Here is a 25,991-nt window from a genome sequence, read left to right as displayed (position 1 = left end):
ACACCTCAGCTTCAGCTGCCACTCAGTAGAACACTCACCCATGCTCACGATCTCACATTCCTGCACACCTCAGCTTCAGCTGCCACTCAGTAGAACACTCGCCCCGGCTCACGATCTCACATTCCTGCACACCTCAGCTTCAGCTGCCACTCAGTAGAACACTAGCCCCGGCTCACGATCTCACATTCCTGCACAGCTCAGCTTCAGCTGCCACTCAGTAGAACACTCGCCCAGGTTCACGATCTCACATTCCTGCACACCTCAGCTTCAGCTGCCTCTCAGTAGAACACTCACCCATGCTCACGATCTCACATTCAAGCACACCTCAGCTTCAGCTGCCACTCAGAAGAACACTAGCCCCGGCTCCCGATCTCACATTCCTGCACACCTCAGCTTCAGCTGCCACACAGTAGAACACTCCCCCTGGCTCACGATCTCACATTCCTGCACACTTCAGCTTCAGCTGCCACTCAGTAGAACACTCGCCCAGGCTCCCGATCTCACATTCCTGCACACCTCAGCTTCAGCAGCCACTCAGTAGAACACTCGCCCAGGCTCACGATCTCACATTCCTGCACACCTCAGCTTCAGCTGCCACTCAGTAGAACACTCGCCCAGGCTCACGATCTCACATTCGTGCACACCTTAGCTTCAGCTGCCACTCAGTAGAACACTCGCCCATGCTCACTATCTCATATTCCTGCACACCTCACCTTCAGCTGCTACTCAGTAGAACACTCCCCCAGGCTCACAATCTCACATTCCTACACACCTCAGCTTCAGCTGCCACTCAGTAGAAAACTCGCCCAGGCTCACAATCTCACATTCCTGCACACCTCAGCTTCAGCTGCCACTCAGTTGAACACTCGCCCAGGCTAACGATCGCATATTCCTGCACACCTCAGCTTCAGCTGCACTCAGTAGAACACTCGCCCTGGCTCACGATCTCACATTCCTGCACACCTCAGCTTCAGCTGCCATTCAGTAGAACACTCGCCCCGGCTAACGATCTCACATTCCTGCACAAGTCAGCTTCAGCTGCCACTCAGTAGAACACTCTCCCCAGCTGCCACTCAGTAGAACACTCGCCCATGCTCACGATCTCACATTCCTGCACACCTCAACTTCAGCTGCCACTCAGTAGAACACTCCCCCAGGCTCACGATCTCACATTCCTACACACCTCAGCTTCAGCTGCCACTCAGTAGAACACTCGCTCAGGCTCACGATCTCACATTCCTGCACACCTCAGCTTCATCTGCCACTCAGTAGAACACCCGCCCAGGCTCACGATCTCACATTCCTGCACACCTCAGCTTCAGCTGCCACTCAGTAGAACACTCGCCCATGCTCACGATCTCACATTCCTGCACACCTCAGCTTCAGCTGCCACTAAGTAGAACACTCGCCCATGCTCACGATCTCACATTCCTGCACACCTCAGCTTCAGCTGCCACTCAGTAGAACACTCGCCCATGCTCACAATCTCACATTCCTGCACACCTCAGCTTCAGCTGCACTCAGTAGAACACTCGCCCTGGCTCACGATCTCACATTCCTGCACACCTCAGCTTCAGCTGCCATTCAGTAGAACACTCGCCCCGGCTCACGATCTCACATTCCTGCACACCTCAGCTTCAGCTGCCACTCAGTAGAACACTCGCCCCGGCTCACGATCTCACATTCCTGCACACCTCAGCTTCATCTGCCACTCAGTAGAACACTCGCCCCGGCTCACAATCTCACATTCCTGCACACCTCAGCTTCAGCTGCCACTCAGTAGAACACTAGCCCCGGCTCACGATCTCACATTCCTGCACAGCTCAGCTTCAGCTGCCACTCAGTAGAACACTCGCCCAGGTTCACGATCTCACATTCCTGCACACCTCAGCTTCAGCTGCCTCTCAGTAGAACACTCACCCATGCTCACGATCTCACATTCAAGCACACCTCAGCTTCAGCTGCCACTCAGTAGAACACTAGCCCCGGCTCCCGATCTCACTTTCCTGCACACCTCAGCTTCAGCTGCCACACAGTAGAACACTCCCCCTGGCTCACAATCTCACATTCCTGCACACCTCAGCTTCAGCTGCCACTCAGTAGAACACTCGCCCAGGCTCCCGATCTCACATTCCTGCACACCTCAGCTTCAGCAGCCACTCAGTAGAACACTCGCCCAGGCTCACGATCTCACATTCCTGCACACCTCAGCTTCAGCTGCCACTCAGTAGAACACTCGCCCAGGCTCACGATCTCACATTCCTGCACACCTTAGCTTCAGCTGCCACTCAGTAGAACACTCGCCCATGCTCACTATCTCATATTCCTGCACACCTCACCTTCAGCTGCTACTCAGTAGAACACTCCCCCAGGCTCACGATCTCACATTCCTACACACCTCAGCTTCAGCTGCCATTCAGTAGAAAACTCGCCCAGGCTCACGATCTCACATTCCTGCACACCTCAGCTTCAGCTGCACTCAGTAGAACACTCGCCCTGGCTCACGATCTCACATTCCTGCACACCTCAGCTTCAGCTGCCATTCAGTAGAACACTTGCCCCGGCTCACGATCTCACATTTCTGCACACCTCAGCTTCAGCTGCCACTCAGTAGAACACTCACCCATGCTCACGATCTCACATTCCTGCACACCTCAGCTTCAGCTGCCACTCAGTAGAACACTCGCCCCGGCTCACGATCTCACATTCCTGCACACCTCAGCTTCAGCTGCCACTCAGTAGAACACTAGCCCCGGCTCACGATCTCACATTCCTGCACAGCTCAGCTTCAGCTGCCACTCAGTAGAACACTCGCCCAGGTTCACGATCTCACATTCCTGCACACCTCAGCTTCAGCTGCCTCTCAGTAGAACACTCACCCATGCTCACGATCTCACATTCAAGCACACCTCAGCTTCAGCTGCCACTCAGAAGAACACTAGCCCCGGCTCCCGATCTCACATTCCTGCACACCTCAGCTTCAGCTGCCACACAGTAGAACACTCCCCCTGGCTCACGATCTCACATTCCTGCACACTTCAGCTTCAGCTGCCACTCAGTAGAACACTCGCCCAGGCTCCCGATCTCACATTCCTGCACACCTCAGCTTCAGCAGCCACTCAGTAGAACACTCGCCCAGGCTCACGATCTCACATTCCTGCACACCTCAGCTTCAGCTGCCACTCAGTAGAACACTCGCCCAGGCTCACGATCTCACATTCGTGCACACCTTAGCTTCAGCTGCCACTCAGTAGAACACTCGCCCATGCTCACTATCTCATATTCCTGCACACCTCACCTTCAGCTGCTACTCAGTAGAACACTCCCCCAGGCTCACAATCTCACATTCCTACACACCTCAGCTTCAGCTGCCACTCAGTAGAAAACTCGCCCAGGCTCACAATCTCACATTCCTGCACACCTCAGCTTCAGCTGCCACTCAGTTGAACACTCGCCCAGGCTAACGATCGCATATTCCTGCACACCTCAGCTTCAGCTGCACTCAGTAGAACACTCGCCCTGGCTCACGATCTCACATTCCTGCACACCTCAGCTTCAGCTGCCATTCAGTAGAACACTCGCCCCGGCTAACGATCTCACATTCCTGCACAAGTCAGCTTCAGCTGCCACTCAGTAGAACACTCTCCCCAGCTGCCACTCAGTAGAACACTCGCCCATGCTCACGATCTCACATTCCTGCACACCTCAACTTCAGCTGCCACTCAGTAGAACACTCCCCCAGGCTCACGATCTCACATTCCTACACACCTCAGCTTCAGCTGCCACTCAGTAGAACACTCGCTCAGGCTCACGATCTCACATTCCTGCACACCTCAGCTTCAGCTGCCACTCAGTAGAACACCCGCCCAGGCTCACGATCTCACCTTCCTGCACACCTCAGCTTCAGCTGCCACTCAGTAGAACACTCCCCCAGGCTCACGATCTCACATTCCTACACACCTCAGCTTCAGTTGGCACTCAGTAGAACACTCGCCCTGGCTCACGATCGCACATTCCTGCACACCTCAGCTTCAGCTGCCACTCAGTAGAACACTAGCCCCGGCTCACGATCTCACATTCCTGCACAGCTCAGCTTCAGCTGCCACTCAGTAGAACACTCGCCCAGGTTCACGATCTCACATTCCTGCACACCTCAGCTTCAGCTGCCTCTCAGTAGAACACTCACCCATGCTCACGATCTCACATTCAAGCACACCTCAGCTTCAGCTTCCACTCAGAAGAACACTAGCCCCGGCTCCCGATCTCACATTCCTGCACACCTCAGCTTCAGCTGCCACACAGTAGAACACTCCCCCTGGCTCACGATCTCACATTCCTGCACACTTCAGCTTCAGCTGCCACTCAGTAGAACACTCGCCCAGGCTCCCGATCTCACATTCCTGCACACCTCAGCTTCAGCAGCCACTCAGTAGAACACTCACCCAGGCTCACGATCTCACATTCCTGCACACCTCAGCTTCAGCTGCCACTCAGTAGAACACTCGCCCAGGCTCACAATCTCACATTCGTGCACACCTTAGCTTCAGCTGCCACTCAGTAGAACACTCGCCCATGCTCACTATCTCATATTCCTGCACACCTCACCTTCAGCTGCTACTCAGTAGAACACTCCCCCAGGCTCACGATCTCACATTCCTACACACCTCAGCTTCAGCTGCCACTCAGTAGAAAACTCGCCCAGGCTCACAATCTCACATTCCTGCACACCTCAGCTTCAGCTGCCACTCAGTTGAACACTCGCCCAGGCTAACGATCGCATATTCCTGCACACCTCAGCTTCAGCTGCACTCAGTAGAACACTCGCCCTGGCTCACGATCTCACATTCCTGCACACCTCAGCTTCAGCTGCCATTCAGTAGAACACTCGCCCCGGCTAACGATCTCACATTCCTGCACAAGTCAGCTTCAGCTGCCACTCAGTAGAACACTCTCCCCAGCTGCCACTCAGTAGAACTCTCGCCCATGCTCACGATCTCACATTCCTGCACACCTCAACTTCAGCTGCCACTCAGTAGAACACTCCCCCAGGCTCACGATCTCACATTCCTACACACCTCAGCTTCAGCTGCCACTCAGTAGAACACTCGCCCATGCTCACGATCTCACATTCCTGCACACCTCAGCTTCAGCTGCACTCAGTAGAACACTCGCCCTGGCTCACGATCTCACATTCCTGCACACCTCAGCTTCAGCTGCCATTCAGTAGAACACTCGCCCCGGCTCACGATCTCACATTCCTGCACACCTCAGCTTCAGCTGCACTCAGTAGAACTCTCGCCCCGGCTCACGATCTCACATTCCTGCACACCTCAGCTTCAGCTGCCATTCAGTAGAACACTCGCCCTGCTCATGATCTCACATTCCTGCACACCTCAGCTTCAGCTGCCACTCAGTAGAACACGCGCCCCGGCTCACGATCTCACGATCTCACATTCCTGCACACCTCAGCTTCAGCTGCCACTCAGTAGAACACTCGCCCATGCTCACGATCTCACATTCCTGCACACCTCAGCTTCAGCTGCCACTCAGTAGAACACTCGCCCAGGCTAACGATCGCACATTCCTGCACACCTCAGCTTCAGCTGCACTCAGTAGAACACTCACCCTGTCTCACGATCTCACATTCCTGCACACCTCAGCTTCAGCTGCCATTCAGTAGAACACTCGCCCCGGCTCACGATCTCACATTCCTGCACACCTCAGCTTCAGCTGCCACTCAGTAGAACACTTGCCCCGGCTCACGATCTCACATTTCTGCACACCTCAGCTTCAGCTGCCACTCAGTAGAACACTCGCCCATGCTCACGATCTCACATTCCTGCACACCTCAGCTTCAGCTGCCACTCAGTAGAACACTCGCCCCGGCTCACGATCTCACATTTCTGCACACCTCAGCTTCAGCTGCCACTCAGTAGAACACTCGCCCATGCTCACGATCTCACATTCCTGCACACCTCAGCTTCAGCTGCCATTCAGTAGAACACTCGCCCCGGCTCACGATCTCACATTCCTGCACACCTCAGCTTCAGCTGCCACTCAGTAGAACACTCGCCCAGGCTCCCGATCTCACATTCCTGCACACCTCAGCTTCAGCTGCCACTCAGTAGAACACTCGCCCAGGCTCACGATCTCACATTCCTGCACACCTTAGCTTCAGCTGCCACTCAGTAGAACACTCGCCCATGCTCACTATCTCATATTCCTGCACACCTCACCTTCAGCTGCTACTCAGTAGAACACTCCCCCAGGCTCACGATCTCACATTCCTACACACCTCAGCTTCAGCTGCCACTCAGTAGAAAACTCGCCCAGGCTCACAATCTCACATTCCTGCACACCTCAGCTTCAGCTGTCACTCAGTTGAACACTCGCCCAGGCTAACGATCGCATATTCCTGCACACCTCAGCTTCAGCTGCACTCAGTAGAACACTCGCCCTGGCTCACGATCTCACATTCCTGCACACCTCAGCTTCAGCTGCCATTCAGTAGAACACTCGCCCCGGCTAACGATCTCACATTCCTGCACAAGTCAGCTTCAGCTGCCACTCAGTAGAACACTCTCCCCAGCTGCCACTCAGTAGAACACTCGCCCATGCTCACGATCTCACATTCCTGCACACCTCAACTTCAGCTGCCACTCAGTAGAACACTCCCCCAGGCTCACGATCTCACATTCCTACACACCTCAGCTTCAGCTGCCACTCAGTAGAACACTTGCTCAGGCTCACGATCTCACATTCCTGCACACCTCAGTTTCAGCTGCCACTCAGTAGAACACCCGCCCAGGCTCACGATCTCACCTTCCTGCACACCTCAGCTTCAGCTGCCACTCAGTAGAATACTCCCCCAGGCTCACGATCTCACATTCCTACACACCTCAGCTTCAGTTGGCACTCAGTAGAACACTCGCCCTGGCTCACGATCGCATATTCCTGCACACCTCAGCTTCAGCTGCACTCAGTAGAACACTCGCCCTGGCTCACGATCTCACATTCCTGCACACCTCAGCTGCCATTCAGTAGAACACGCGCCCCGACTCACGATCTCACATTCCTGCACAACTCAGCTTCAGCTGCCACTCAGTAGAACACGCGCCCCGACTCACGATCTCATATTCCTGCACAACTCAGCTTCAGCTGCCACTCAGTAGAACACTCGCCCCGGCTCACAATCTCACATTCCTGCACACCTCAGCTTCAGCTGCCACTCAGTAGAACACTCGCCCCGGCTCACGATCTCACATTTCTGCACACCTCAGCTTCAGCTGCCACTCAGTAGAACACTCGTCCAGGCTCACAATCTCACAGTCCTGCACACCTCAGCTTCAGCTGCCACTCAGTAGAACACTCACCCAGGATCACGATCTCACATTCCTGCACACCTCAGCTTCAGCTGCCACTCAGTAGAACACTCGCAAAGGCTCACGATCTCACATTCCTGCACACCTCAGCTTCAGCTGCCACTCAGTAGAACACTCGCTCAGGCTCACGATCTCACATTCCTGCACACCTCAGCTTCAGCTGCCACTCAGTAGAACACTCGCCAATGCTCACGATCTCACATTCCTGCACACCTCAGGTTCAGCTGCCACTCAGTAGAACACTCGCCCATGCTCACGATCTCACATTCCTGCACACCTCAGCTTCAGCTGCACTCAGTAGAACACTCGCCCTGGCTCACGATCTCACATTCCTGCACACCTCAGCTTCAGCTGCCATTCAGTAGAACACTCGCCCCGGCTCACGATCTCACATTCCTGCACACCTCTGCTTCAGCTGCACTCAGTAGAACTCTCGCCCCGGCTCACGATCTCACATTCCTGCACACCTCAGCTTCAGCTGCCATTCAGTAGAACACTCGCCCTGGCTCACGATCTCACATTCCTGCACACCTCAGCTTCAGCTGCCACTCAGTAGAACACGCGCCCCGGCTCACGATCTCACGATCTCACATTCCTGCACACCTCAGCTTCAGCTGCCACTCAGTAGAACACTCGCCCATGCTCACGATCTCACATTCCTGCACACCTCAGCTTCAGCTGCCACACAGTAGAACACTCGCCCAGGCTAACGATCGCACATTCCTGCACACCTCAGCTTCAGCTGCACTCAGTAGAACACTCACCCTGTCTCACGATCTCACATTCCTGCACACCTCAGCTTCAGCTGCCATTCAGTAGAACACTCGCCCCGGCTCACGATCTCACATTCCTGCACACCTCAGCTTCAGCTGCCACTCAGTAGAACACTTGCCCCGGCTCACGATCTCACATTTCTGCACACCTCAGCTTCAGCTGCCACTCAGTAGAACACTCGCCCATGCTCACGATCTCACATTCCTGCACACCTCAGCTTCAGCTGCCACTCAGTAGAACACTCGCCCCGGCTCACGATCTCACATTTCTGCACACCTCAGCTTCAGCTGCCACTCAGTAGAACACTCGCCCATGCTCACAATCTCACATTCCTGCACACCTCAGCTTCAGCTGCCATTCAGTAGAACACTCGCCCCGGCTCACGATCTCACATTCCTGCACACCTCAGCTTCAGCTGCCACTCAGTAGAACACGCGCCCCGGCTCACGATCTCACGATCTCACATTCCTGCACACCTCAGCTTCAGCTGCCACTCACTAGAACACTCGCCCATGCTCACGATCTCACATTCCTGCACACCTCAGCTTCAGCTGCCACTCAGTAGAACACTCGCCCAGGCTAACGATCGCACATTCCTGCACCCCTCAGCTTCAGCTGCACTCAGTAGAACACTCGCCCTGGCTCACGATCTCACATTCCTGCACACCTCGGCTTCAGCTGCCATTCAGTAGAACACTCGCCCCGGCTAACAATCTCACATTCCTGCACACCTCAGCTTCAGCTGCCACTCAGTAGAACACTCGCCCCAGCTGCCACTCAATAGAACACTCGCCCATGCTCACAATCTCACCTTCCTGCTCACCTCAGCTTCAGCTGCCATTCAGTAGAACACTCGCCCCGGCTCACGATCTCACATTCCTGCACACCTCAGCTTCAGCTGCCACTCAGTAGAACACGCGCCCCGGCTCACGATCTCACATTCCTGCACAACTCAGCTTCAGCTGCCACTCAGTAGAACACTCGCCCCGGCTCACGATCTCACATTCCTGCACACCTCAGCTTCAGCTGCCACTCAGTAGAACACTCGCCCCGGCTCACGATCTCACATTTCTGCACACCTCAGCTTCAGCTGCCACTCAATAGAACACTCGCCCATGCTCACGATCTCACATTCCTGCACAGCTCAGCTTCAGCTGCCACTCAGTAGAACACTCGCCCAGGCTCACGATCTCACATTCCTGCACACCTCAGCTTCAGCTGCCACTCAGCAGAACACTCGCCCAGGATCACGATCTCACATTCCTGCACACCTCAGCTTCAGCTGCCACTCAGTAGAACACTCTCCCAGGCTCACGATCTCACATTCCTGCAAACCTCAGCTTCAGCTGCCACTCAGTAGAACACTCGCTCAGGCTCATGATCTCACATTCCTGCACACCTCAGCTTCAGCTGCCACTCAGTAGAACACTCGCCCATGCTCACGATCTCACATTCCTGCACACCTCAGCTTCAGCTGCCACTCAGTAGAACACTCGCCCATGCTCACGATCTCACATTCCTGCACACCTCAGCTTCAGCTGCCACTCAGTAGAACACTCGCCCATGCTCACAATCTCACATTCCTGCACACCTCAGCTTCAGCTGCACTCAGTAGAACACTCGCCCTGGCTCACGATCTCACATTCCTGCACACCTCAGCTTCAGCTGCCATTCAGTAAAACACTCGCCCCGGCTCACGATCTCACATTCCTGCACACCTCAGCTTCAGCTGCCACTCAGTAGAACACTCGCCCCGGCTCACGATCTCACATTCCTGCACACCTCAGCTTCATCTGCCACTCAGTAGAACACTCGCCCCGGCTCACAATCTCACATTCCTGCACACCTCAGCTTCAGCTGCCACTCAGTAGAACACTAGCCCCGGCTCACGATCTCACATTCCTGCACAGCTCAGCTTCAGCTGCCACTCAGTAGAACACTCGCCCAGGTTCACGATCTCACATTCCTGCACACCTCAGCTTCAGCTGCCTCTCAGTAGAACACTCACCCATGCTCACGATCTCACATTCAAGCACACCTCAGCTTCAGCTGCCACTCAGTAGAACACTAGCCCCGGCTCCCGATCTCACATTCCTGCACACCTCAGCTTCAGCTGCCACACAGTAGAACACTCCCCCTGGCTCACAATCTCACATTCCTGCACACCTCAGCTTCAGCTGCCACTCAGTAGAACACTCGCCCAGGCTCCTGATCTCACATTCCTGCACACCTCAGCTTCAGCAGCCACTCAGTAGAACACTCGCCCATGCTCACTATCTCATATTCCTGCACACCTCACCTTCAGCTGCTACTCAGTAGAACACTCCCCCAGGCTCACGATCTCACATTCCTACACACCTCAGCTTCAGCTGCCATTCAGTAGAAAACTCGCCCAGGCTCACGATCTCACATTCCTGCACACCTCAGCTTCAGCTGCACTCAGTAGAACACTCGCCCTGGCTCACGATCTCACATTCCTGCACACCTCAGCTTCAGCTGCCATTCAGTAGAACACTTGACCCGGCTCACGATCTCACATTTCTGCACACCTCAGCTTCAGCTGCCACTCAGTAGAACACTCACCCATGCTCACGATCTCACATTCCTGCACACCTCAGCTTCAGCTGCCACTTAGTAGAACTCTTGCCCCGGCTCACGATCTCACATTCCTGCACACCTCAGCTTCAGCTGCCACTCAGTAGAACACTAGCCCCGGCTCACGATCTCACATTCCTGCACAGCTCAGCTTCAGCTGCCACTCAGTAGAACACTCGCCCCGGCTCACAATCTCACATTCCTGCACACCTCAGCTTCAGCTGCCACTCAGTAGAACACTAGCCCCGGCTCACGATCTCACATTCCTGCACAGCTCAGCTTCAGCTGCCACTCAGTAGAACACTCGCCCAGGTTCACGATCTCACATTCCTGCACACCTCAGCTTCAGCTGCCTCTCAGTAGAACACTCACCCATGCTCACGATCTCACATTCAAGCACACCTCAGCTTCAGCTGCCACTCAGTAGAACACTAGCCCCGGCTCCCGATCTCTCATTCCTGCACACCTCAGCTTCAGCTGCCACACAGTAGAACACTCCCCCTGGCTCACAATCTCACATTCCTGCACACCTCAGCTTCAGCTGCCACTCAGTAGAACACTCGCCCAGGCTCCTGATCTCACATTCCTGCACACCTCAGCTTCAGCAGCCACTCAGTAGAACACTCGCCCATGCTCACTATCTCATATTCCTGCACACCTCACCTTCAGCTGCTACTCAGTAGAACACTCCCCCAGGCTCACGATCTCACATTCCTACACACCTCAGCTTCAGCTGCCATTCAGTAGAAAACTCGCCCAGGCTCACGATCTCACATTCCTGCACACCTCAGCTTCAGCTGCACTCAGTAGAACACTCGCCCTGGCTCACGATCTCACATTCCTGCACACCTCAGCTTCAGCTGTCATTCAGTAGAACACTTGACCCGGCTCACGATCTCACATTTCTGCACACCTCAGCTTCAGCTGCCACTCAGTAGAACACTCACCCATGCTCACGATCTCACATTCCTGCACACCTCAGCTTCAGCTGCCACTTAGTAGAACTCTTGCCCCGGCTCACGATCTCACATTCCTGCACACCTCAGCTTCAGCTGCCACTCAGTAGAACACTAGCCCCGGCTCACGATCTCACATTCCTGCACAGCTCAGCTTCAGCTGCCACTCAGTAGAACACTCGCCCAGGTTCACGATCTCACATTCCTGCACACCTCAGCTTCAGCTGCCTCTCAGTAGAACACTCACCCATGCTCACGATCTCACATTCAAGCACACCTCAGCTTCAGCTGCCACTCAGAAGAACACTAGCCCCGGCTCCCGATCTCACATTCCTGCACACCTCAGCTTCAGCTGCCACACAGTAGAACACTCCCCCTGGCTCACGATCTCACATTCCTGCACACTTCAGCTTCAGCTGCCACTCAGTAGAACACTCGCCCAGGCTCCCGATCTCACATTCCTGCACACCTCAGCTTCAGCAGCCACTCAGTAGAACACTCGCCCAGGCTCACGATCTCACATTCCTGCACACCTCAGCTTCAGCTGCCACTCAGTAGAACACTCGCCCAGGCTCACGATCTCACATTCGTGCACACCTTAGCTTCAGCTGCCACTCAGTAGAACACTCGCCCATGCTCACTATCTCATATTCCTGCACACCTCACCTTCAGCTGCTACTCAGTAGAACACTCCCCCAGGCTCACGATCTCACATTCCTACACACCTCAGCTTCAGCTGCCACTCAGTAGAAAACTCGCCCAGGCTCACAATCTCACATTCCTGCACACCTCAGCTTCAGCTGCCACTCAGTTGAACACTCGCCCCGGCTAACGATCTCACATTCCTGCACAAGTCAGCTTCAGCTGCCACTCAGTAGAACACTCTCCCCAGCTGCCACTCAGTAGAACACTCGCCCATGCTCACGATCTCACATTCCTGCACACCTCAACTTCAGCTGCCACTCAGTAGAACACTCCCCCAGGCTCACGATCTCACATTCCTACACACCTCAGCTTCAGCTGCCACTCAGTAGAACACTCCCCCAGGCTCACGATCTCACATTCCTACACACCTCAGCTTCAGTTGGCACTCAGTAGAACACTCGCCCTGGCTCACGATCGCACATTCCTGCACACCTCAGCTTCAGCTGCCACTCAGTAGAACACTAGCCCCGGCTCACGATCTTACATTCCTGCACAGCTCAGCTTCAGCTGCCACTCAGTAGAACACTCGCCCAGGTTCACGATCTCACATTCCTGCACACCTCAGCTTCAGCTGCCTCTCAGTAGAACACTCACCCATGCTCACGATCTCACATTCAAGCACACCTCAGCTTCAGCTGCCACTCAGAAGAACACTAGCCCCGGCTCCCGATCTCACATTCCTGCACACCTCAGCTTCAGCTGCCACACAGTAGAACACTCCGACTGGCTCACGATCTCACATTCCTGCACACTTCAGCTTCAGCTGCCACTCAGTAGAACACTCGCCCAGGCTCCCGATCTCACATTCCTGCACACCTCAGCTTCAGCAGCCACTCAGTAGAACACTCGCCCAGGCTCACGATCTCACATTCCTGCACACCTCAGCTTCAGCTGCCACTCAGTAGAACACTCGCCCAGGCTCACGATCTCACATTCGTGCACACCTTAGCTTCAGCTGCCACTCAGTAGAACACTCGCCCATGCTCACTATCTCATATTCCTGCACACCTCACCTTCAGCTGCTACTCAGTAGAACACTCCCCCAGGCTCACGATCTCACATTCCTACACACCTCAGCTTCAGCTGCCACTCAGTAGAAAACTCGCCCAGGCTCACAATCTCACATTCCTGCACACCTCAGCTTCAGCTGCCACTCAGTTGAACACTCGCCCAGGCTAACGATCGCATATTCCTGCACACCTCAGCTTCAGCTGCACTCAGTAGAACACTCGCCCTGGCTCACGATCTCACATTCCTGCACACCTCAGCTTCAGCTGCCATTCAGTAGAACACTCGCCCCGGCTAACGATCTCACATTCCTGCACAAGTCAGCTTCAGCTGCCACTCAGTAGAACACTCTCCCCAGCTGCCACTCAGTAGAACACTCGCCCATGCTCACGATCTCACATTCCTGCACACCTCAACTTCAGCTGCCACTCAGTAGAACACTCCCCCAGGCTCACGATCTCACATTCCTACACACCTCAGCTTCAGCTGCCACTCAGTAGAACACTCGCTCAGGCTCACGATCTCACATTCCTGCACACCTCAGCTTCAGCTGCCACTCAGTAGAACACCCGCCCAGGCTCACGATCTCACCTTCCTGCACACCTCAGCTTCAGCTGCCACTCAGTAGAACACTCCCCCAGGCTCACGATCTCACATTCCTACACACCTCAGCTTCAGTTGGCACTCAGTAGAACACTCGCCCTGGCTCACGATCGCACATTCCTGCACACCTCAGCTTCAGCTCCACTCAGTAGAACACTCGCCCTGGCTCACGATCTCACATTCCTGCACACCTCAGCTGCCATTCAGTAGAACACTCGCCCCGGCTCACGATCTCACATTCCTGCACACCTCAGCTTCAGCTGCCACTCAGTAGAACACGCGCCCCGACTCACGATCTCACATTCCTGCACAACTCAGCTTCAGCTGCCACTCAGTAGAACACTCGCCCCGGCTCACGATCTCACATTCCTGCACACCTCAGCTTCAGCTGCCACTCAGTAGAACACTCGCCCCGGCTCACGATCTCACATTTCTGCACACCTCAGCTTCAGCTGCCACTCAGTAGAACACTCGTCCAGGCTCACGATCTCACATTCCTGCACACCTCAGCTTCAGCTGCCACTCAGTAGAACACTCGCCCAGGATCACGATCTCACATTCCTGCACACCTCAGCTTCAGCTGCCACTCAGTAGAACACTCGCCCAGGCTCACGATCTCACATTCCTGCACACCTCAGCTTCAGCTGCCACTCAGTAGAACACTCGCTCAGGCTCACGATCTCACATTCCTGCACACCTCAGCTTCAGCTGCTACTCAGTAGAACACTCGCCAATGCTCACGATCTCACATTCCTGCACACCTCAGCTTCAGCTGCCACTCAGTAGAACACTCGCCCATGCTCACGATCTCACATTCCTGCACACCTCAGCTTCAGCTGCACTCAGTAGAACACTCGCCCTGGCTCACGATCTCACATTCCTGCACACCTCAGCTTCAGCTGCCATTCAGTAGAACACTCGCCCCGGCTCACGATCTCACATTCCTGCACACCTCAGCTTCAGCTGCACTCAGTAGAACTCTCGCCCCGGCTCACGTTCTCACATTCCTGCACACCTCAGCTTCAGCTGCCATTCAGTAGAACACTCGCCCTGCTCACGATCTCACATTCCTGCACACCTCAGCTTCAGCTGCCACTCAGTAGAACACGCGCCCCGGCTCACGATCTCACGATCTCACATTCCTGCACACCTCAGCTTCAGCTGCCACTCAGTAGAACACTCGCCCATGCTCACGATCTCACATTCCTGCACACCTCAGCTTCAGCTGTCACTCAGTAGAACACTCGCCCAGGCTAACGATCGCACATTCCTGCACACCTCAGCTACAGCTGCACTCAGTAGAACACTCACCCTGTCTCACGATCTCACATTCCTGCACACCTCAGCTTCAGCTGCCATTCAGTAGAAACCTCGCCCCGGCTCACGATCTCACATTCCTGCACACCTCAGCTTCAGCTGCCACTCAGTAGAACACTTGCCCCGGCTCACGATCTCACATTCCTGCACACCTCAGCTTCAGCTGCCACTCACTAGAACACTCGTCCATGCTCACGATCTCACATTCCTGCACACCTCAGCTTCAGCTGCCACTCAGTAGAACACTAGCCCAGGCTAACGATCGCACATTTCTGCACCCCTCAGCTTCAGCAGCACTCAGTAGAACACTCGCCCTGGCTCACGATCTCACATTCCTGCACACCTCAGCTTCAGCTGCCATTCAGTAGAACACTCGCCCCGGCTAACAATCTCACATTCCTGCACACCTCAGCTTCAGCTGCCACTCAGTAGAACACTCGCCCCAGCTGCCACTCAATAGAACACTCGCCCATGCTCACAATCTCACCTTCCTGCTCACCTCAGCTTCAGCTGCCATTCAGTAGAACACTCGCCCCGGCTCACGATCTCACATTCCTGCACACCTCAGCTTCAGCTGCCACTCAGTAGAACACGCGCCCTGGCTCACGATCTCACATTCCTGCACAACTCAGCTTCAGCTGCCACTCAGTAGAACACTCGCCCCGGCTCACGATCTCACATTCCTGCACACCTCAGCTTCAGCTGCCACTCAGTAGAACACTCGCCCCGGCTCACGATCTCACATTTCTGCACACCTCAGCTTCAGCTGCCACTCAATAGAACACTCGCCCATGCTCACGATCTCACATTCCTGCACACCTCAGCTTCAGCTGCCACTCAGTAGAACACTCGCCCAGGCTCACGATCTCACATTCCTGCACACCTCAGCTTCAGCTGCCACTCAGTAGAACACTCGCCCAGGATCACGATCTCACATTCCTGCACACCTCAGCTTCAGCTGCCACTCAGTAGAACACTCGCCCAGGCTCACGATCTCACATTCCTGCAAACCTCAGCTTCAGCTGCCACTCAGTAGAACATTCGCTCAGGCTCACGATCTCACATTCCTGCACACCTCAGCTTCAGCTGCCACTCAGTAGAACACTCGCCCATGCTCACGATCTCACATTCCTGCACACCTCAGCTTCAGCTGCCACTCAGTAGAACACTCGCCCATGCTCACGATCTCACATTCCTGCACACCTCAGCTTCAGCTGCCACTCAGTAGAACACTCGCCCATGCTCACAATCTCACATTCCTGCACACCTCAGCTTCAGCTGCACTCAGTAGAACACTCGCCCTGGCTCACGATCTCACATTCCTGCACACCTCAGCTGCCATTCAGTAGAACACTCGCCCCGGCTCACGATCTCACATTCCTGCACACCTCAGCTTCAGCTGCCACTCAGTAGAACACTCGCCCCGGCTCACGATCTCACATTCCTGCACACCTCAGCTTCAGTTGCCACTCAGTAGAACACTTGCCCCGGCTCACGATCTCACATTCCTGCACACCTCAGCTTCAGCTGCCACTCACTAGAACACTCGCCCATGCTCACGATCTCACATTCCTGCACACCTCAGCTTCAGCTGCCACTCAGTAGAACACTCGCCCCGGCTCACGATCTCACATTTCTGCACACCTCAGCTTCAGCTGCCACTCAATAGAACACTCGCCCATGCTCACGATCTCACATTCCTGCACACCTCAGCTTCAGCTGCCACTCAGTAGAACACTAGCCCAGGCTCACAATCTCACATTCCTGCACACCTCAGCTTCAGCTGCCACTCAGTAGAACACTCGCCCAGGATCACGATCTCACATTCCTGCACACCTCAGCTTCAGCTGCCACTCAGTAGAACACTCGCCCAGGCTCACGATCTCACATTCCTGCAAACCTCAGCTTCAGCTGCCACTCAGTAGAACACTCGCTCAGGCTCACGATCTCACATTCCTGCACACCTCAGCTTCAGCTGCCACTCAGTAGAACACTCGCCCATGCTCACGATCTCATATTCCTGCACACCTCAGCTTCAGCTGCCACTCAGTAGAACACTCGCCCATGCTCACGATCTCACATTCCTGCACACCTCAGCTTCAGCTGCCACTCAGTAGAACACTCGCCCATGCTCACAATCTCACATTCCTGCACACCTCAGCTTCAGCTGCACTCAGTAGAACACTCGCCCTGGCTCACGATCTCACATTCCTGCACACCTCAGCTTCAGCTGCCATTCAGTAGAACACTCGCCCCGGCTCACGATCTCACATTCCTGCACACCTCAGCTTCAGCTGCCACTCAGTAGAACACTCGCCCCGGCTCACGATCTCACATTCCTGCACACCTCAGCTTCATCTGCCACTCAGTAGAACACTCGCCCCGGCTCACAATCTCACATTCCTGCACACCTCAGCTTCAGCTGCCACTCAGTAGAACACTAGCCCCGGCTCACGATCTCACATTCCTGCACAGCTCAGCTTCAGCTGCCACTCAGTAGAACACTCGCCCAGGTTCACGATCTCACATTCCTGCACACCTCAGCTTCAGCTGCCTCTCAGTAGAACACTCACCCATGCTCACGATCTCACATTCAAGCACACCTCAGCTTCAGCTGCCACTCAGTAGAACACTAGCCCCGGCTCCCGATCTCACATTCCTGCACACCTCAGCTTCAGCTGCCACACAGTAGAACACTCCCCCTGGCTCACAATCTCACATTCCTGCACACCTCAGCTTCAGCTGCCACTCAGTAGAACACTCGCCCAGGCTCCCGATCTCACATTCCTGCACACCTCAGCTTCAGCAGCCACTCAGTAGAACACTCGCCCAGGCTCACGATCTCACATTCCTGCACACCTCAGCTTCAGCTGCCACTCAGTAGAACACTCGCCCAGGCTCACGATCTCACATTCCTACACACCTCAGCTTCAGCTGCCATTCAGTAGAAAACTCGCCCAGGCTCACGATCTCACATTCCTGCACACCTCAGCTTCAACTGCCATTCAGTAGAACACTCGCCCCGGCTAACGATCTCACATTGCTGCACAAGTCAGCTTCAGCTGCCACTCAGTAGAACACTCTCCCCAGCTGCCACTCAGTAGAACACTCGCCCATGCTCACGATCTCACATTCCTGCACACCTCAACTTCAGCTGCCACTCAGTAGAACACTCCCCCAGGCTCACGATCTCACATTCCTACACACCTCAGCTTCAGCTGCCACTCAGTAGAACACCCGCCCAGGGTCACGATCTCACCTTCCTGCACACCTCAGCTTCAGCTGCCATTCAGTAGAAAACTCGCACAGGCTCACGATCTCACATTCCTGCACACCTCAGCTTCAGCTGCCACTCAGTTGAACACTCGCCCAGGCTAACGATCGCACATTCCTGCACACCTCAGCTTCAGCTGCACTCAGTAGAACACTCGCCCTGGCTCACGATCTCACATTCCTGCACACCTCAGCTTCAGCTGCCATTCAGTAGAACACTCGCCCCGGCTAACGATCTCACATTCCTGCACAAGTCAGCTTCAGCTGCCACTCAGTAGAACACTCTCCCCAGCTGCCACTCAGTAGAACACTCGCCCATGCTCACGATCTCACATTCCTGCACACCTCAACTTCAGCTGCCACTCAGTAGAACACTCCCCCAGGCTCACGATCTCACATTCCTGCACACCTCAGCTTCAGCTGCCACTCAGTAGAACACTCGCCCAGGCTCACGATCTCACATTCCTGCACACCTTAGCTTCTGCTGCCAGTCAGTAGAACACTCGCCCAGGCTCACAATCTCACATTCCTGCACACCTCAGCTTCAGCTGCCAGTCAGTAGAACACTCGCCCAGGCTCACGATCTCACATTCCTGCACACCTCAGCTTCAGCTGCCAGTCAGTAGAATACTCACCCCGGCTCACGATCTCACATTCCTGCATACCTCAGCTTCAGCTGCCAGTCAGTAGAACACTCGCCCATGCTCACGATCTCACATTCCTGCTCACCTCAGCTTCAGCTGCCATTCAGTAGAACACTCGCCCCGGCTCACGATCTCACATTCCTGCACACCTCAGCTTCAGCTGCCACTCAGTAGAACACGCGCCCCGGCTCACGATCTCACATTCCTGCACAACTCAGCTTCAGCTGCCACTCAGTAGAACACTCGTCCCGGCTCACGGTCTCACATTTCTGCACACCTCAGCTTCAGCTGCCACTCAGTAGAACATTCGCCCATGCTCACGATCTCACATTCCTGCACACCTCAGCTTCAGCTGCCACTCAGTAGTACACTTGCCCCGGCTCACGATCTCACATTTCTGCACACCTCAGCTTCAGCTGCCACTCAGTAGAACACTCACCCATGCTCACGATCTCACATTCCTGCACACCTCAGCTTCAGCTGCCACTCAGTAGAACACTCGCCCCGGCTCACGATCTCACATTCCTGCACACCTCAGCTTCAGCTGCCACTCAGTAGAACACTAGCCCCGGCTCACGATCTCACATTCCTGCACAGCTCAGCTTCAGCTGCCACTCAGTAGAACACTCGCCCAGGTTCACGATCTCACATTCCTGCACACCTCAGCTTCAGCTGCCTCTCAGTAGAACACTCACCCATGCTCACGATCTCACATTCAAGCACACCTCAGCTTCAGCTGCCACTCAGTAGAACACTAGCCCCGGCTCCCGATCTCACATTCCTGCACACCTCAGCTTCAGCTGCCACACAGTAGAACACTCCCCCTGGCTCACGATCTCACATTCCTGCACACTTCAGCTTCAGCTGCCACTCAGTAGAACACTCGCCCAGGCTCCCGATCTCACATTCCTGCACACCTCAGCTTCAGCAGCCACTCAGTAGAACACTCACCCAGGCTCACGATCTCACATTCCTGCACACCTCAGCTTCAGCTGCCACTCAGTAGAACACTCGCCCAGGCTCACGATCTCACATTCCTGCACACCTTAGCTTCAGCTGCCACTCAGTAGAACACTCGCCCATGCTCACTATCTCATATTCCTGCACACCTCACCTTCAGCTGCTACTCAGTAGAACACTCCCCCAGGCTCACGATCTCACATTCCTACACACCTCAGCTTCAGCTGCCACTCAGTAGAAAACTCGCCCAGGCTCACAATCTCACATTCCTGCACACCTCAGCTTCAGCTGCCACTCAGTTGAACACTCGCCCAGGCTAACGATCACATATTCCTGCACACCTCAACTTCAGCTGCCACTCAGTAGAACACTCCCCCAGGCTCACGATCTCACATTCCTACACACCTCAGCTTCAGCTGCCACTCAGTAGAACACTTGCTCAGGCTCACAATCTCACATTCCTGCACACCTCAGCTTCAGCTGCCACTCAGTAGAACACCCGCCCAGGCTCACGATCTCACCTTCCTGCACACCTCAGCTTCAGCTGCCACTCAGTAGAACACTCCCCCAGGCTCACGATCTCACATTCCTACACACCTCAGCTTCAGCTGCCACTCAGTAGAACACTCCCCCAGGCTCACGATCTCACATTCCTACACACCTCAGCTTCAGTTGGCACTCAGTAGAACACTCGCCCTGGCTCACGATCGCACATTCCTGCACACCTCAGCTTCAGCTGCCACTCAGTAGAACACTAGCCCCGGCTCACGATCTTACATTCCTGCACAGCTCAGCTTCAGCTGCCACTCAGTAGAACACTCGCCCAGGTTCACGATCTCACATTCCTGCACACCTCAGCTTCAGCTGCCTCTCAGTAGAACACTCACCCATGCTCACGATCTCACATTCAAGCACACCTCAGCTTCAGCTGCCACTCAGAAGAACACTAGCCCCGGCTCCCGATCTCACATTCCTGCACACCTCAGCTTCAGCTGCCACACAGTAGAACACTCCCCCTGGCTCACGATCTCACATTCCTGCACACTTCAGCTTCAGCTGCCACTCAGTAGAACACTCGCCCAGGCTCCCGATCTCACATTCCTGCACACCTCAGCTTCAGCAGCCACTCAGTAGAACACTCGCCCAGGCTCACGATCTCACATTCCTGCACACCTCAGCTTCAGCTGCCACTCAGTAGAACACTCGCCCAGGCTCACGATCTCACATTCGTGCACACCTTAGCTTCAGCTGCCACTCAGTAGAACACTCGCCCATGCTCACTATCTCATATTCCTGCACACCTCACCTTCAGCTGCTACTCAGTAGAACACTCCCCCAGGCTCACGATCTCACATTCCTACACACCTCAGCTTCAGCTGCCACTCAGTAGAAAACTCGCCCAGGCTCACAATCTCACATTCCTGCACACCTCAGCTTCAGCTGCCACTCAGTTGAACACTCGCCCAGGCTAACGATCGCATATTCCTGCACACCTCAGCTTCAGCTGCACTCAGTAGAACACTCGCCCTGGCTCACGATCTCACATTCCTGCACACCTCAGCTTCAGCTGCCATTCAGTAGAACACTCGCCCCGGCTAACGATCTCACATTCCTGCACAAGTCAGCTTCAGCTGCCACTCAGTAGAACACTCTCCCCAGCTGCCACTCAGTAGAACACTCGCCCATGCTCACGATCTCACATTCCTGCACACCTCAACTTCAGCTGCCACTCAGTAGAACACTCCCCCAGGCTCACGATCTCACATTCCTACACACCTCAGCTTCAGCTGCCACTCAGTAGAACACTCGCTCAGGCTCACGATCTCACATTCCTGCACACCTCAGCTTCAGCTGCCACTCAGTAGAACACCCGCCCAGGCTCACGATCTCACCTTCCTGCACACCTCAGCTTCAGCTGCCACTCAGTAGAACACTCCCCCAGGCTCACGATCTCACATTCCTACACACCTCAGCTTCAGTTGGCACTCAGTAGAACACTCGCCCTGGCTCACGATCGCACATTCCTGCACACCTCAGCTTCAGCTGCACTCAGTAGAACACTCGCCCTGGCTCACGATCTCACATTCCTGCACACCTCAGCTGCCATTCAGTAGAACACTCGCCCCGGCTCACGATCTCACATTCCTGCACACCTCAGCTTCAGCTGCCACTCAGTAGAACACGCGCCCCGACTCACGATCTCACATTCCTGCACAACTCAGCTTCAGCTGCCACTCAGTAGAACACTCGCCCCGGCTCACGATCTCACATTCCTGCACACCTCAGCTTCAGCTGCCACTCAGTAGAACACTCGCCCCGGCTCACGATCTCACATTTCTGCACACCTCAGCTTCAGCTGCCACTCAGTAGAACACTCGTCCAGGCTCACAATCTCACATTCCTGCACACCTCAGCTTCAGCTGCCACTCAGTAGAACACTCGCCCAGGATCACGATCTCACATTCCTGCACACCTCAGCTTCAGCTGCCACTCAGTAGAACACTCGCCCAGGCTCACGATCTCACATTCCTGCACACCTCAGCTTCAGCTGCCACTCAGTAGAACACTCGCTCAGGCTCACGATCTCACATTCCTGCACACCTCAGCTTCAGCTGCTACTCAGTAGAACACTCGCCAATGCTCACGATCTCACATTCCTGCACACCTCAGCTTCAGCTGCCACTCAGTAGAACACTCGCCCATGCTCACGATCTCACATTCCTGCACACCTCAGCTTCAGCTGCACTCAGTAGAACACTCGCCCTGGCTCACGATCTCACATTCCTGCACACCTCAGCTTCAGCTGCCATTCAGTAGAACACTCGCCCCGGCTCACGATCTCACATTCCTGCACACCTCAGCTTCAGCTGCACTCAGTAGAACTCTCGCCCCGGCTCACGTTCTCACATTCCTGCACACCTCAGCTTCAGCTGCCATTCAGTAGAACACTCGCCCTGCTCACGATCTCACATTCCTGCACACCTCAGCTTCAGCTGCCACTCAGTAGAACACGCGCCCCGGCTCACGATCTCACGATCTCACATTCCTGCACACCTCAGCTTCAGCTGCCACTCAGTAGAACACTCGCCCATGCTCACGATCTCACATTCCTGCACACCTCAGCTTCAGCTGCCACTCAGTAGAACACTCGCCCAGGCTAACGATCGCACATTCCTGCACACCTCAGCTACAGCTGCACTCAGTAGAACACTCACCCTGTCTCACGATCTCACATTCCTGCACACCTCAGCTTCAGCTGCCATTCAGTAGAAACCTCGCCCCGGCTCACGATCTCACATTCCTGCACACCTCAGCTTCAGCTGCCACTCAGTAGAACACTTGCCCCGGCTCACGATCTCACATTCCTGCACACCTCAGCTTCAGCTGCCACTCACTAGAACACTCGCCCATGCTCACGATCTCACATTCCTGCACACCTCAGCTTCAGCTGCCACTCAGTAGAACACTAGCCCAGGCTAACGATCGCACATTTCTGCACCCCTCAGCTTCAGCAGCACTCAGTAGAACACTCGCCCTGGCTCACGATCTCACATTCCTGCACACCTCAGCTTCAGCTGCCATTCAGTAGAACACTCGCCCCGGCTAACAATCTCACATTCCTGCACACCTCAGCTTCAGCTGCCACTCAGTAGAACACTCGCCCCAGCTGCCACTCAATAGAACACTCGCCCATGCTCACAATCTCACCTTCCTGCTCACCTCAGCTTCAGCTGCCATTCAGTAGAACACTCGCCCCGGCTCACGATCTCACATTCCTGCACACCTCAGCTTCAGCTGCCACTCAGTAGAACACGCGCCCTGGCTCACGATCTCACATTCCTGCACAACTCAGCTTCAGCTGCCACTCAGTAGAACACTCGCCCCGGCTCACGATCTCACATTCCTGCACACCTCAGCTTCAGCTGCCACTCAGTAGAACACTCGCCCCGGCTCACGATCTCACATTTCTGCACACCTCAGCTTCAGCTGCCACTCAATAGAACACTCGCCCATGCTCACGATCTCACATTCCTGCACACCTCAGCTTCAGCAGCCACTCAGTAGAACACTCGCCCAGGCTCACGATCTCACATTCCTGCACACCTCAGCTTCAGCTGCCACTCAGTAGAACACTCGCCCAGGATCACGATCTCACATTCCTGCACACCTCAGCTTCAGCTGCCACTCAGTAGAACACTCGCTCAGGCTCACGATCTCACATTCCTGCACACCTCAGCTTCAGCTGCCACTCAGTAGAACACTCGCCCATGCTCACGATCTCACATTCCTGCACACCTCAGCTTCAGCTGCCACTCAGTAGAACACTCGCCCATGCTCACGATCTCACATTCCTGCACACCTCAGCTTCAGCTGCCACTCAGTAGAACACTCGCCCATGCTCACAATCTCACATTCCTGCACACCTCAGCTTCAGCTGCACTCAGTAGAACACTCGCCCTGGCTCACGATCTCACATTCCTGCACACCTCAGCTGCCATTCAGTAGAACACTCGCCCCGGCTCACGATCTCACATTCCTGCACACCTCAGCTTCAGCTGCCACTCAGTAGAACACTCGCCACGGCTCACGATCTCACATTCCTGCACACCTCAGCTTCAGCTGCCACTCAGTAGAACACTTGCCCCGGCTCACGATCTCACATTCCTGCACACCTCAGCTTCAGCTGCCACTCACTAGAACACTCGCCCATGCTCACGATCTCACATTCCTGCACACCTCAGCTTCAGCTGCCACTCAGTAGAACACTCGCCCAGGCTAACGATCGCACATTTCTGCACCCCTCAGCATCAGCTGCACTCAGTAGAACACTCGCCCTGGCTCACGATCTCACATTCCTGCACACCTCAGCTTCAGCTGCCATTCAGTAGAACACTCGCCCCGGCTAACAATCTCACATTCCTGCACACCTCAGCTTCAGCTGCCACTCAGTAGAACACTCGCCCCAGCTGCCACTCAATAGAACACTCGCCCATGCTCACAATCTCACCTTCCTGCTCACCTCAGCTTCAGCTGCCATTCAGTAGAACACTCGCCCCGAGTCACGATCTCACATTCCTGCACACCTCAGCTTCAGCTGCCACTCAGTAGAACACGCGCCCTGGCTCACGATCTCACATTCCTGCACAACTCAGCTTCAGCTGCCACTCAGTAGAACACTCGCCCCGGCTCACGATCTCACATTCCTGCACACCTCAGCTTCAGCTGCCACTCAGTAGAACACTCGCCCCGGCTCACGATCTCACATTTCTGCACACCTCAGCTTCAGCTGCCACTCAATAGAACACTCGCCCATGCTCACGATCTCACATTCCTGCACACCTCAGCTTCAGCTGCCACTCAGTAGAACACTAGCCCAGGCTCACGATCTCACATTCCTGCACACCTCAGCTTCAGCTGCCACTCAGTAGAACACTCGCCCAGGATCACGATCTCACATTCCTGCACACCTCAGCTTCAGCTGCCACTCAGTAGAACACTCGCCCAGGCTCACGATCTCACATTCCTGCAAACCTCAGCTTCAGCTGCCACTCAGTAGAACACTCGCTCAGGCTCACGATCTCACATTCCTGCACACCTCAGCTTCAGCTGCCACTCAGTAGAACACTCGCCCATGCTCACGATCTCATATTCCTGCACACCTCAGCTTCAGCTGCCACTCAGTAGAACACTCGCCCATGCTCACGATCTCACATTCCTGCACACCTCAGCTTCAGCTGCCACTCAGTAGAACACTCGCCCATGCTCACAATCTC

This window comes from Ambystoma mexicanum, chromosome 1q, assembly GCF_040938575.1.
Source record: "Ambystoma mexicanum isolate Mex_15411 chromosome 1q, UKY_AmexF1_1, whole genome shotgun sequence".
Taxonomy (NCBI): Eukaryota; Metazoa; Chordata; class Amphibia; order Caudata; family Ambystomatidae; genus Ambystoma; species Ambystoma mexicanum.
This window is presented reverse-complemented; position numbering follows the sequence as displayed.